Source organism: Ixodes scapularis, unplaced genomic scaffold (assembly GCF_016920785.2).
Source record: "Ixodes scapularis isolate PalLabHiFi unplaced genomic scaffold, ASM1692078v2 PGA_scaffold10__122_contigs__length_95168666, whole genome shotgun sequence".
Lineage (NCBI taxonomy): Eukaryota > Metazoa > Arthropoda > Arachnida > Ixodida > Ixodidae > Ixodes > Ixodes scapularis.
The window spans coordinates 31,230,915-31,245,588 of record NW_024609836.1 but is presented as its reverse complement, the minus strand read 5'-3'; the positions used below and the strand labels follow the sequence as shown (position 1 = coordinate 31,245,588).

At 47.1% G+C, this 14,674-nt stretch overlaps 1 protein-coding gene across 1 annotated transcript in view; it reads right to left on the bottom strand.

Moving 5' to 3' along the window:
• LOC8038672 (ribosomal protein S6 kinase alpha-5) overlaps positions 1-14,674 on the bottom strand; it is a 176,825-nt gene that overhangs the window by 103,396 nt on the left and 58,755 nt on the right. The window lies entirely within an intron of this gene.

Below are 14,674 nucleotides of genomic sequence, written 5' to 3'. Positions count from 1 at the left end.
TGCGGAAATCGTACGAATTGGGTTGGATTTTTGCAGCGCAGGAATCTTAAATATGCTTTGAAACAAAAGATACATCGTCTATTCCCGCGCAGTAAATACCCTGGATTCTCAAAGATTTCTGTAAAACGCTTTTTGGCATATTCCGACTTTCTCGGGATTTCGGGCTTGTTTTTTGTACACGCGAGGAAATCGCCGGTTCGAGGTGTTTTGACAAAAAACAAAAACAAAAAAAAAAAACACGTGCACATTACGGGCGCTGACACGAGCCTCTCGCTTGGAAACCGTCGCTCGTGAATCCATAGAGCACGAACGTATGGCTGTTGTGGCTAGGGGAGTCGCGAACCGGCCGCGGTTCGAGTTCGACCAGGTTCGACCAGGTTCGACTTTTTCGACCTTTTAGTGGAAAGTTCGTCGAACCTTGCATTGAGGTTCGACTCGTGTGCGCATGCGCGAGAGGCTGGCCAGTTGGCTTCGGATTGGATGGTAATGGCTAAGAGATGAATTAAGTGCAGCTGATCGGCTATTTCAGTCAATACAGTACTAAAATTTAAGTTATGAACTTCTTCAGTGAATAGAATTAGTTTCTTTTAATTGCAGCTGTTCACACAATAAAATAACCCTTTGCATAAAAAAAAAATTCTCCAAACCTAGACATGCTTGTATTAAGGTCTGGCCACACTGTCCACAAAGTCGAACCGGTCGAATCTGGTGAAAAGTTCGAAGGTTCGTCGAACCGGTTCGACCCAGTCGAACCCCGAAAGTTCGACCAAAAAATCTGGTTCGACAAAAGTTCGCGACACCCCTAGTTGTGGCTGTGTTCTAAATCTCTTACCCCAATGGATCCGAGTTACTCCGCCGGGTCGTGTCACGTGACAACACAGATGGAAAAATGCTGGACGCGGGGGTAGGTTTTAGAACGCTAATGTACAAAAACCTTTACCCCGGAGTGGGATCGAGACAATTTGAGAAAACGGACTATGTGTTTTCACACGGCATAACTAGGGTGTGCCGGGAGCGCGCCTCCTACGAGTGTGTGTGTGCCGGCGTCCTTTGCATCCACACCACCGCTCCTGGGACAGCGCCATTATTATCGCGACCGGCGGCAGCGTGACACTTCTACGACGATGTCACCAGGCTAAAAATAAAGGAACCACTTTTCATGCCCGAGTTCCACTAGAGCCACTAAATGAGCCGCGCTTAGAGTATCAGCACTCTGTTCCCGGGCATTGTTGTGGGCGCCGCCATTTTGGTGCTTGTGCAGAGCGAACGCAACTGCCGGTCGTCATGATTCAAAAGTGCCACTTCCTCAGCATTAGATTCGGTGTTAGGAATCTCATGTAATATTTGCTTTCCTCTGTCGCGAACAGTTTAAACGTTTGTGGAGGGCGGAAAGCGTTTTCTGTGATTTCAGATAAAGCTTCAGATAACTGGCAACCATGATTTTAAGACACAAAATGGGCAAGCGTCGTTACTCTAAAGCGTAGCTTATTTAGTCGCACTAACCGAGACTAGAAATTCAGCCTTCCAGCGCGAGTTTTCAGTCTTTGCTAATACCACGGCCGGACTGGATTCGCGCTATCGATTCATCCCTTACGGCCTTTTCAGTCGCAGACGAAAGCATGAGCACCATTCAACCGTGAGGGCGCTACGAGCCAACTGTGCGTGCGCAAGTTCGTCTGCTTCTTTTGCGGGAGGGGGGGGGGGGGGGGGGGTGTAGCCCGAAACAACCCAGTCCCGTTTGAACCCGTCCCGTTTTGACCCATTCCCGAAACGACCTTCCCGTTTGAACCCGTCCCGTTTCGACCCGTTCCCGAAACGACCTTCCCGTTTGAACCTGTCCCGTTTCAACCCGTTCCCGAAACGCCCTTCATATTTGAACCCGTAGCCAAGACATATTTAACGTTTGAATTCTTCCAGTTTGAACCCGTTGGTATAAAACCCCGCGCATCTCAACCTCTTCGCAAAAAGTGGCCATCGTTCTAATCTTGGTTTGCGCAGTTTTTCTGCTTAAGAATATGTCCCGAAATCGTGTTAATGCAATTAATGCAAAGGTGCAAGAGAGCAACTCAGTTATTTTGTGAAATATTTTTGCTTGTAAACGTATTCTTAAAATATGCTATACTTTCAGACAAGCTTCAACGAAATATATTTCTACTTGAACCACTTAAAATGTTTCTTTCAAGATGGTCCTTAAAATGTTTAACTACGAAATGGACTATGTACACTGCGGGACAACGTTACCGCGAACGCGATCTTGGCGATTTTTCGAATGTTACTTCGAAATGGTGTTAGAAGGTACCAAATTTTACCGCTTAGGTTAATGGATCGGATGAGCACTTTCAAATACACTAATAATATTGATGGCAGTCTTCTGATTTTTTTAGACAAACAGCTAAAACCAACAATCGCTTCTTCGCGCTAACGGTTTCGCGCTCTGTACAATAACAGGGAGCTTTTGTAGAGCGTTTTCAACGTCACGCGACGCTCCTCCGCAACCCGCTACGATACCCAGAACTTTACAATCAAGGCCATCGGCGCGAAGGCGCAGTAGCGGCTTCTTTGTCGAGGAGGGTTTATCGAAAGGGGAAACGCGGTCTACTAAAATTCCCTAATAAAGTCTTACAGTAACGCAGGCAAGCACTTTGAGTCAGCAAAAATTAGCGTTGCTTGAGTTTTTATATCGCTGCGCTATTTTTAAGCTACCCAAAGCGCTTGCGTACGTTATTCTAAAACTTGCTTATAATGAACGGGATATTTTTGAGAGTGATAAATCAGAGAGGCTGACGGGCATATGATCGCGACTTCATTTTCTTACAAGTTCAAACACAGAACCGTTACGTACACAGGCAAAAACCATAAACCACAAAATGCTATCGCCTCGGTTGAAGAAGTCGGGCAGGAAAATCGCGCCATCAGAAAGGCGACACTCCAATTGTGATAGTTCGCGGCGGTCACCTGGCCCGCACGTCACCACCATTTGCAAGCTGCTGCAGCGATATCCTTGTCAAGGCTCCGTCCCGTCTGCAGTTGTAAATGTTTGGATGAGCCCTCCCTGACACAGCGTTTATCTTACGGTGCCATGTCTCCGAGGTTGTTTCGGGAGAGGGAGAAGTGATGTGGGCAAGAAGAATAGTCACTGGACACTTGAACCTAATCAACTGTTAACGAACAATACAAACGAACCGAACGATGGCCGAAGCGGGAAGGTTGTTCCGGGAAAGGGCGAAATGGGAAAGGATGAAACGGGAAGGTCGTTTTGAGACGGGTCGAAACGGGAAGGTACAGACGGGAAGGTTGTTTTGGGAATGGGTCGAAACGGGAACCACCCGGGGGGGGGGGGGGGGGGGGGGGGGGGGTTGGCAGTGACGTCAGAACGCTGAGCTCTGATTGGCTCCGGCTGGGAGGATAGTGGGTAGACCTCGAGGCACGCACCAAGCATTGAGGTCTACCCACTATCTTCCCAGCCAGAGCCAATCAGAGCTCGGCCTTCTGAAGTCACTGCCACCCCTGCACAAAAGAAGCAGACGAACCTGCTACTTATTCGTAACTTTCAGCGATGGTGGTACCGCGGTGTGAGAATCGCGCTCCTTAGCTCCTGGGTGATTAGCCTTACAATAAAGGTGCTTGCCTACACCGTCCTGACGTAAAAAAAAAAAAAGAAAAAAGGCTTTAATACTGCTCGTATATAGCAAAACCAGGATTATTTACACGTCGCAGACCCAGCCTCGCGCAACTGTTCTACGACGATCATCCAGATGACGGCAATTTCGATAGAGAGCCTCAAGTATAAGAGTGCGTTTAACTCAAACCATGGAGAGCGTTTGTAGTTTAATATCGGCGTTAGAGATGGCGGATTATACCCTTTTTAACGTTAAAAAAATACTTATCCCATCGGAACAAAAATGGCGTCTAAAGAAAAGTGATATTTTATTTTTCGCGTAAAATAGTCAAGCATCTCCAGGGCTGTTTATAACCGGAGTTACATTGACAAACCACCTGTAGCCCCATAGAACCCCAGCAAAAAAATTCAAATTTAATGGCCCATAAACACTTAACCCAGGCGAGTAGTTGAACGTACTCTTACTCGAGACTCTTTCTACCATTTTATGAGCGCCAGTGAGTTGCGAATTGCATCCCCAAGTGCTCAGCAGCAAGGGGCTCACTTATGGCCGCCACTGAATACCAGCTAAAGTCGCAGCGTCACCCTCATGCTCAAAGGTTGCCTCAGCGATGGTCTTCTGTTTTGTTCCGAACTACCATTCAAACTCGGGGAAGACTCCTGGCGAGTCTTTTCATCAGCTGCCCAGCGATGAATCTCTAAGCACCCACCTCGAGCATTTCCACAACAATGAATGGCGCCACTTTTTCTAGGACGCGCCAGCGCCACTTCGGAAACGTCGGTGTTAGTGTGCCTCACTGAAGAGGCCGTAACACAGCGACCACGTATCCAGTCCGGCCGTGCTAACACAAGTGCGCAACAAAAGCACTGCGGAAGCCAGCGAGCTCGAGATGAAGGCGGAGCTCTTTAAAGGGCCCATGAAACCAACAAACATGTCGGAGAAGCGTTACAGGCACTATACCAGAACCTCTAAAACCATATTTTAAAAAAGAAAAGAAAGAAAAAAAAACATGAATTTGCTCGTTTGTGTTGTTCGATAAGTTTCGCGACGTGCACGACCAAAAGCGTCGCTTTTTGCGACCTTCCACGACTAAAGCCAAACGCTCACCGTAAAGATTGAATACGATGATATATGTGAGACTGTAAACTTGAACGGTCTTGGTTTAAAAGAAGTACAATTTACGCGTATACCATCGAAATTTGAATTTGTCGCTGGTAATCGATAATCCTACTCGTAACGTCAGAGATAAAACACCATAAGAAGAAGCCATCGTCGAGAGCGAGTTTTCCATCTTCGACAACGCTACGGCGTTTCGTGCATATTGAGCGCGTAGCCAAAGCACGGTGGAAGGTGTGGAGCGCGCGGTGTCTTCCGCCGTGCTTCGGTCCGTCAGTGAGTGCAGACGCTTTGCGGCAGCTGTGCGTGGGCGCCGCCATAACCGACCTTCCGCACTTTGTTCCGTTCGCTTCACTTCGCCATTTTTTGGATTCTGTTGTGCCCTTCAACCCCAGCCTAGGCCTTTGTCGAGGCCCGTCAACGCCCGCTTCAGCTGCTCGACACCTCGCGCTAAGACAAAAGGTCAGCAATGGCGGCCGCAATCTTTCCACGGGGGTGGACGGCGCTCTCTTAAGTTATCCGGAATTGAACGGAAATGCGTCCAGAATTCTTAATAAGCCCGAGTAGTAAAGGTTAGAAAATGACACACCCAAAAAGAAAAAGGAGGGGAAAAAAAAAAAAGAGAACTCAACACGGCAGTACGAGACGCTTTCGGGCACAGTCATAACTGGCCCCGTCTCTCTTAATCTTTTTTTTTTTACGCAATAGCGCGAATGACGCACCAGTGTAAAAATGAGTCACCGTCAGTTCCAGTGACTCGACACGTCGGTGGGATGGACAGTGACGAGATAGCACGTCATGCATATCACCCGAGACGGAAGCAGACAAAAACTGCAACAAAGCGGCCACAAAAGGGTAAACCCAAGCTGGGAGTCAATGCCGCGTGTGACCCATAGTCCATCTCACAAACATCTGCTAGGCAGGCAAGGGCATCGGCACGAGCACGCGGCTTTGGAAAGTGCCCGCCACGCACGAGGTCTCGTACAAACAAAAAAGCATCCTACCGATTAGGCTCACACGCCTGCGAGTCTGTCTTTAGCGCGTGTATTCGTGCTGGTGGTCGTTCCTATACTTGTTCTTGCCGAATAAAGCAAATACGGGCATGCCAAATGTGTGCAGCACAAGATACTCGTCGGTAGCAAGGCCAGCAGAATGACAGCTGACGTGACGCCAGTCGAAGTTACGCATCTTTTCGCTTCCCGTCTTCTCTCGTCTAAAATGATTTTCAAAAGGCGGTCACCGAAACGCATTCTCACAAACTTTACGTGTCGGCGGGTGTTCGAAGGCACGAGTAAAGTTGAGGCAGCAGGTTCGACAACACCACGTGTAATAATCGAGGCCTGCGAACACGCTCCCCGTCCTCCGTGGAACCGAACCTATGACGCACCACTTGTGACCAATCACCGTCTGCGCTCGTTCTCACTCTGATGACGTCAGCATTACGGGGTATTGCCTATGCACAAGTTGGCATCGGCGCTGGCGAGGGCGGACGTGCGACAGCGTGGCCCTGCGGAATGTTTTGTGTACAGACGTCGTGCCTTTAGAAAGCGATTCACCCCCGCAGCACTGCGAGAGCAAGTGGCTTCGGCTTGCCCCTTACTGGCTAACTTTGACAACGTGGCATGAAATCTTTAAACCCGGGTTCGCTCAAAGTTACGAGTATATTCGTAGCTATAATATTTCGAAGACGTCTACCTGAAGAAGAATTTCGAGCGCCTTTCGTCTGATGCACTGTCCTAAGATTCCCCATTAGATGAGCAGCGGCGTATGTGAATTGCCGAAGTACGCAAAAGAACTCCCGGTTGCTTACAGATACAGATTAGTTTAGATTTAGTGGGACCGAAATGCGAGGTCTTTCTACTTTTGCCTTCCTTCTTTCGTGTTTATGTGGAGGGGAATTTATTGCCGTTTTCCATCGAATAAACTCGTGTGTGTTTGAAATTTGGTATCGCGTTGTCCGTGATTTTATTTCTATCCTTGTCTCAGAGTTTAGATTATGACTTTTCCTAATTCCAGCGCGTCTTCTGCATAGTTTGTTTTCTTTCTCTTTCTCTTTGCGTTCGCGAGCAATATTTTTTCTTTATTGCGGTTTTTAGACGACAAAGCCGTACAACATAATCGCATACTTCACATTTTAAGTTTTAATTCGTTCCTTGCATTCACATATGTGGCGACTTCATCTTAAATTGCTCGAGACAATAAATCGTTCAAGAAAAAATAGCGAACTTGTGTCTGCCGCTGAAGTCACTTTTTAGGTACTGCCAGCAAAAACTTTCGATGTGAAAGAAAAAAAAAACGGTAAAGACTAAAACTAAATAAAATTCAAACTTTCGCGGAAAAAAAAAGAAAAAGAAAAGAAGGAAAGAGTGTTTACGTAAAATCAGAGGTAGGGTAAGCTGGGATAAAATGAGATGCGGGCAAAATGCGACACTTTGTGTTTAGCGCTGTCCATCTCCTAAAAAAAAAAAAAAAAAAAAAAAAAAAAAAAAACGGAGTACGTTTAAACTTTACCGAGAGGTGCCGTGACCTGGACACTTTGCATGTGTAAACATTGAGAGCTATGGACAAGAGTGTTCCAGAGAAAATAAATGCAGTGTTGAGGTTCACGTGTTTACCCCCCGCCAAAAAGGCGCATCATTCAGCACGAGGTTTCGCTTCGAGACATGCACCCTGGGTTGGCACCCAGTATTCTGCCAAAGTAGAGCAGCGTAAGATGGGGTAGTGCGCTCACCGCGCCCGCGTGCTTGGGCGGTTCATATAGAAATCGACAGATGGCGCTCCAGTCGACTCCTCCTTAGAGTGCCTTCATACACACGCGCGTTTTTGCTTGGGTGGTAACATCTCAGCCATTTTCCCGCCCAATCGTTTTTTATGCATTTTGAAGCGTTCGCAATCGGGTGTCACTCCGCTCAAGCGCGTAGCTTTGGCTAATGCATAGACGCCATTTTACCGCCCAAGTCACGCACCGAGTGCCCGAGAGCGTCACGCGCTGGCACATTCAGGGCAACAATGGATGTCTTCACCCTGAGACGGACAGACATGTGGGCACCCTACTCCTCCTGAAGCTTTGCCGCGCGTTTCTTTGATCGCGTGCGTATCGGCGCGTGTGTGCGTCGGTGTTTGTTTTTTCTTCTTTTTTTAGTGAGATAGTAGGGAAATCTCTGAGGAATCGTAGGAACTGCATCGGCCGAAAGCATTGGTGTCCCACACTTAACGCGTACCTCTTCATCGTTGATGACGTGCACGTCATCTCGAATGACGTAAAGTGGTTCAAAATGTAATTCGCGCACAGCAGAGCTATCATCCAACATCGTCCGCTCGATGCAAATCGTTATCCCACAATTTTTGCCGCTCCTCGTTTTTGGGTATACACTGAACAAAGATATTTTTGGCCTTAAACTCCTCTATACTGACAAAGCCTGGCAGATCGCCACGAGAAGCGGGCGCCGAAATTGAAAAGGTGGAGCGACAGACAACGGATGAGAGGAGAGCCACGTGACGGGCGCCCCGCTGCGGCGAGAATTCGAAACACTTCTCCAAAGCGATGGAATGTCCGCTCCCGCACCTCGCGTTCCTCGCGCTACCGCTTCATTTCTCGTCGGGGTTGAAAACCATGTTTCGGGTCCTCGCCGCTGCAAAAGCTGTGCGCTGACGACCAGGTTCCCCGAGAAATGCCCTATGCTACCAGATCCTCGCGCTCCAAATCTCCGACCGGGAACTCTATGGCTCCGTCGTCGAACTGCCAGGCTTTGTGAGTATCGAGGAGGTAACGCTTTGGCGCGTCCTTCACACGAGCGTATCCTGTTCTACAGCCAGGCGTAAACCGGTAGTTTCGCCAGCGATTAGGCATTCTTGCACTTAAGTCAAAAAACAAAACCGCAAGACAACCGTAATCACAGCGACCTCACGGCAAAGGCACGCAGACGAGCACACGTGAACTGCAGTCATTCACTCAACGCCAGCACCGAAGCCGAACGAAAACACACGTGGCCGGGCGTAGCCGAGATGCAGTTTACTAGAAAACGGGGTATACTGTTTGGACTGGCGCGTCTCGACAATGGGAACTCGTGAGGCTGCGTGTGTAGACAACAATCACGGCGCTGCCGTCGACAGGGCAGCAAAAAGTCGCTGCAGACCGCACGTGCCGTCGCACGTGCGCGTGCACGCGATGCACGAACACAATCACCACCATACTGACCCTATACTGCCGATGCGCCGGTGTCGACATCTATCGCGATCTACACCACACGCCTCAAGGCATATCCAAACAATATACTACAAAAATCGTTGAAATTGAAGCGCCGGGCAGCCCGATGTCTGTTCGGACACCGGCCAAGCGAACGTCACGATTTTCCTCCTCGCTTCCTCCGCTTTTCGCTGACCTCGGTTCTCGTCAGACCCCACGTCACACGCAAAGTGCGAATTCTATTTTTTTTATATCCGTCTGTTCTGCCGGGCCCTCGAATCCTTGGGCGTGTTCCAAAAAGTTTACACGATCTTACTCGGTCTGCATTGCGCTCTCCGAACTTGTTCCTACGATGTTGTTTTTCTGGGATGTGGTGGAGGCGTTAGGTACTCTTCAAAATTAATTATATCAGAAATCCTGGTTCAGAAGGTTGCGTTGGTTCCGTTCAGAATGACCCAAACGATACCAAGAATCTATAGTGACCGGGGAAACTATTTGCCGCATACAACATGACAAGCAATGCAAGATATAAGCTCGGGAAGGACTCACGAGCCGCAGTTTTCCCGGTGTCTTTTTGTTATTGTCGTTTTGGTTACTGCGGACGCAACCGGAAAAAAATGTGGGAACCAGCATTAGTACAAAAAAATCAAAGCCTGCAGTAGAAGCAGGCGGCGCTGGCCCTGCCATTTACGCCACTCGTATAGTCCTAGTACAACGCTAAAACGATTCCAAAATTCATCGTATAAAATCTTCAGTTTGAAAGGAAAAACAAGCGTAATTCGTAGATTTAATCTTCTTATTTCTTCGGTCGTTGCGCAGCTAGTCATAGCAGCAGTGGGGCATCACTTTCTCGTAGCTGCGCTCTGCCCTTCACGTTAAAGGGGTCGTGAAACGATTTTCCTACTTCTTCCTCCTTAGCTTTAATCCTCAACTCAAACGCGAATTGTGAAATCACGTCGTCGTGACATTCTTCGGCACCGGTGCGATGACTCCTATACTTCGTTTCAGCTTCGGTCCAGACGCAGCCGATGCTACAAGCGCGAGCATGTGGCCCAGAACAGTGCTTGCACTGCACGAGCGCGCGTGCTTGGCAGGGATGCTGAAAGCCCGGAGCTCGCGCTTGTAGCTTTGGCTGCGTCTGGACCGAAGCTGAAACGAAGTATAGTTCCACCGTGCTTTTTATGCCCACCATAGAACTTGTCATTCCCCAGTGACAATGAGTCGCGCACGTGTCGAAGGAATGTCACGACCACGTGATTTCACAATTTGCATTTGAGTTGAGGATTAGAGCTAAGGAGGAAGAAGTAGGAAAATCGTTTCATGACCCCTTTAAACATGGATCGCCATGTTTGAGGCCACGGAAGAGGGTTGGCGCGGATGCTGGACATTTCATCGAAAGGTGTTTCGTCGAGCGCCACTTCATCGAATAAGTAGACATTTCATCGAACGCCGATTCATCGAACGCCGTTTCGTCGAATCATTTGACACCGTTTCATCGAATTTGGAGCATTATAGAGCCTCTAGATGTTTTACTCTCGCTTATGAATTGTTTTCACGATGTTGTCGAACCACCAGAAATAATATTACTACCCTAATCACCTTTTCACCAAAAGTTTGGTTTTAATTCGTAGAACATAACAAAACGTAAGTGGAATATGCGACTACAAAAAAAAAAAAACTATGCTTCTCTGCTTTTTTTTTTTTTTTGTCTTTCTTACAGCGCATCTGTTAAGGTCTGGTTTCCCCAGTAGCGTGTCCGTCAGCAAAAAAATGATGACACGAAACTCTGGACAGCTACCGCCATCTATGAGCGACGGCGGCAACCAGACAACCGGCAAGTTGGTTGTCTCGTTGCCGCCATCGCTTATAGATGGCGCAACCTTTCCAGCCTTTCCACTCTGGCTAGCCGACTTGCGGCCGGCCATTACTTCATTCCCACCATAGTACAGCTTCGCTGGCTTTCCTTCTTCACCAAAGTGTAAAGTCTTTTTTTTTATCTATATACTAGCGTTTTAATTATATCCCAAGAGAATAGCTTCTGTTCTAGAAACCTAGGTTGAAAAGTCGGCAGGTCCACGGCTCTGCCGATTACTTAAAATAAACAAGAATGAAACACGACTTTTTTTTATCATGGGACGTGGAGACATGTCACTGCGTCAAGGACGGCTTTGTGCTTGAAAAAGAATACGTATCTTAAAGGGACGAGGATACACCCTTGAAGTGACGTACCTACGTCACCGCACTCGATGATCATAGGTTCCATAAAATGCCAAGGTCGTGTTCCCGTTTATTATTGGCCACATCAACAGCCCAAGTCATCAGTTACTATAAAAAAATAATAAAAAATGAAAGGTGTACGAGAGAAAATCAAGTTTCTCATTATTAATTCCCTTCTCTGCAAGAAAAGAAAAAAAGGCGGGGGAGGGGGGGGGGGGGGGGGGGGGATGGGCGGGAGTTTCGGTGTTAAAAAAAAAATAAACTCTTTCTTATACTTAAAAATTTTTACTGCTCAGCTATGCGGTATTCGATGAGACAGCTTCGATGAAACGGCGTTCGATGAAACGGCGATCGATGAAACGGCAATCGATGAAATGGCGTTCCATGAAACGGCTTCGATGGAACGGTATTCGATGAAACGGCGTTCTATTAAATGCCCAGACCCAGGTTGGCGCGGCGTCCGACAGATGGCGCGCCAATCTGAATAAGGTCTATTTTTGCAAGGAAATAGCTGGGCATTTGATCGATTAACCTACCAATTAATACTTTAATCGCGATTATTTTTTTAACCGGTTACTCGGTTAAATTTTGACAAACAACAAGAAAATGAACATTCAACGTTTTCATCACAGATGGGAACGAGTACACCTGTATGAAGGCCAACTTTAGGTGAAATTTTGATCTAAAGTAAACTGTAGGGGTCGAGATTTGTCACTCTAGACAAGGTTATACGTCTGCCGGCCAGCGTCCGTTTAGCGCAATACAGACTATTGTGATTTAAAAAAAAAAAAGTTTGCTATTGTCGGATAATATCAACGAACCTCTTTGCCTGTGCGGCTGTAGTAATAATTTGTGATCGTGGTTGTCTTTTGAGCGCTCTCAACTACACATCAAGGTTCATTTACAATCCGAAATTGTACGTTGCGCCGTATAACACACGTTCAGCAGAGGAAAACATTTTAGTTTTGACTTTTTAACTATTATACATGGTAATGAACATAACCGGCTAATGGATTCATTAATCGATTAAATGGTGTTGATTAATCGGGTTAAAATATGCCGATCGACGCCCAGCCCCAGAATAATTACATATGACAGAAGGTAATTGTAAAGCGATTTCCTTACTTTTTTTACGTAAGGGAATACGTAAGGGAATCCGTTACATTTTTCTTTTCATTCACGGAGACAAAAGGCAGGAATCATAAATATCAAGAAAAAAATAGAAAAAAAAATATTATTTCTTAGTTTTCTTTTGTAAGGGTAAGCTCTACCGGAATCACACTGTCACCTACATTTACAGAACGCAAGCCCTGACGTTTTGCAGGTTCAAAGACTTTCTTCACGCCACCTAAAACCTTGACTCGAACATTTTTTTTTTTTTCTTGTATATTTTTTTTTCTTCGTAGTTGGATTGTTTGCAAATCGTTGCTCGCCAGCTTGCTCGCTCACAACGAAGGGGAAAGCACGCGGATAAAAAAAGAACCGGACTCTCCGTGCAAACAATATTGGGCAAACTCCCGAGTTCAAAGTGTTTCCTTCCAACGAAAAAAAAAAAACAAAAAAAAAAAAAAACACAGTCAACGTGCACGCTAGCTGCTGTAGCAGATCTGTGCTCGCCATTTCTTTTTGTCCCTTCACTTTTTCTTTGCTTCCTTCTGGCCCACAGAAAGAAGATGACTCTTTTGTATCAACTTCAGGGACCAAGATAGCCTACGCTAAAGTGCCTTCATGTACGCTTCGCATAGAGTGATGCCAACTGCCTGTTTCCCTTTCCCACACCCTCTTCCATCGCCATTTTGTTCCCCTCATTGTTTCCCCGTGCGCCGGAAAGTGGCCTTTGTGTCCATCGGTAATCCCATCCGAGGGGGAAAATGCTAATCCTCCCTCCGTGGGTTCCACAACGCTGCTCCGAACTTCTGAGATACTTGTTTCCGGAAGGGTTATAAGCCACACGGATTATCGCCGAGGAACAAAATGGCTGCTGGTTTGTCGGCGAGTGGTATTACAAAGGGTGGCATCACCCTAGCAAAGCGCACATGAAGGCTCCCTAGCCTACGCTAGGGACAAAGGCGAAGTTCTCGCTATGCACTGGACATCAGTAGGTCATGAATCTCATTCCACGATAGCATTGATAATACGTGCCGTTCCCACGGGACGAGTGACGGAGGCTCCGTGATCGAATTTGGCTACGCACTCGTACTCGTAGCCTCTGTACCCCGCAGAAAAGCGCGCTTGACGAGGCAGCTGCGGCTTGGTTTAATTTGAAATAAAATGATTGGACACGTTTTCATTTTCAATATTTCTTTCCAGGAGCATGGTGGCGCTATAAGCACGCGGAATTCTACGGCTCTAGCAAATTTAACCAAGATCATGCGCGGTGTTCACTCGGAAACGTAACGCACAACTAAATTCGGTCCGAGCAGGTAATTTTTTAGCGTACGCTATACTATTGCGTATTGCCTACGTAAGATCCAGCAACGCTATACTAAAACTGTCTAATAAGTTGCATCGTCTCAATGGGCCAACACTGCGGTATCTAGCTGACGGTTCGGGTGTCGAACGGGTGGGCAAGGGACTTGCGAGCGCGCTGTTTTCTAGCCACTCAATCTAGACCCAGTCGTGTGTCCAGGTAACAGCACCTATTTGGAAAAAGCGGATTCAAAAGGTGTTCAGCGCGGCAGACATCTTCACATAGAAACCAGGTGAGATATCCAATGAGGCTTTTGAAAACCAGATGTTGCTCAAGTTCACAAAAGTGTGAGCGGTGGTATACAATAAACGCATTCATAAGACTCGTGTCTTGTCTCGTACCCGGGGACAGTAAGGTTGAAAGTAACGCCGCCAAACGGATTACTTTATGAAGTAACGGCCCATCGTTTTTATGGAGGTGTAATTGTAACTGTAATTAGTTAGAATTTAGTCATAAGTAATGGTAAATGCAATTCCTTACTTTTTTTTTTTGTTTTTAGTAACTTGTACAAGTCTGCTCCAGGGTAAGGGTTTTGCACTTTTGCGTTCGAAAACCTACCCGCGTCCAGCGTCGCTCTATCTGTGTTATCACGTGACGCGACCCGCCGGGGTAGCTCGGTTCAATTTGGGTAACATTTCGAACACAGTCATTCCCTTTCCCGTTTTCGGGACGTGAAGAACAGCGGAGGCCTTGAGCGTATTGACCGACAGCCAACAGAGCTTGTGAGTGGCTATGATGAGCATCTTCAAGGCCCTCGTGAAAAGCACGGACAACCCTTGACAAAAAGAAAAAAAGAAAGAAAAAAATACGGAGTTGCTCCAGTCCCAACAACTGTAGCCGGGGTGCAGGACACTTCAGGATGGATGGGTGGATGGATGGCGGCTATTCCTTTTGAATTGGGCGGAGACAGGAGGCATGGCCTCCGAGATTCGTGTCGTGCTGGCTGCGTTGTCTCATCTTTCCTTACAGGGCAGGGCAAATTGAGACATTGTGTGACTTTCAGATACTGTAGTTTGGTTTAATGTTTGGACCGCTTCAGTTAAGTCATATTTACTGAGTATATAG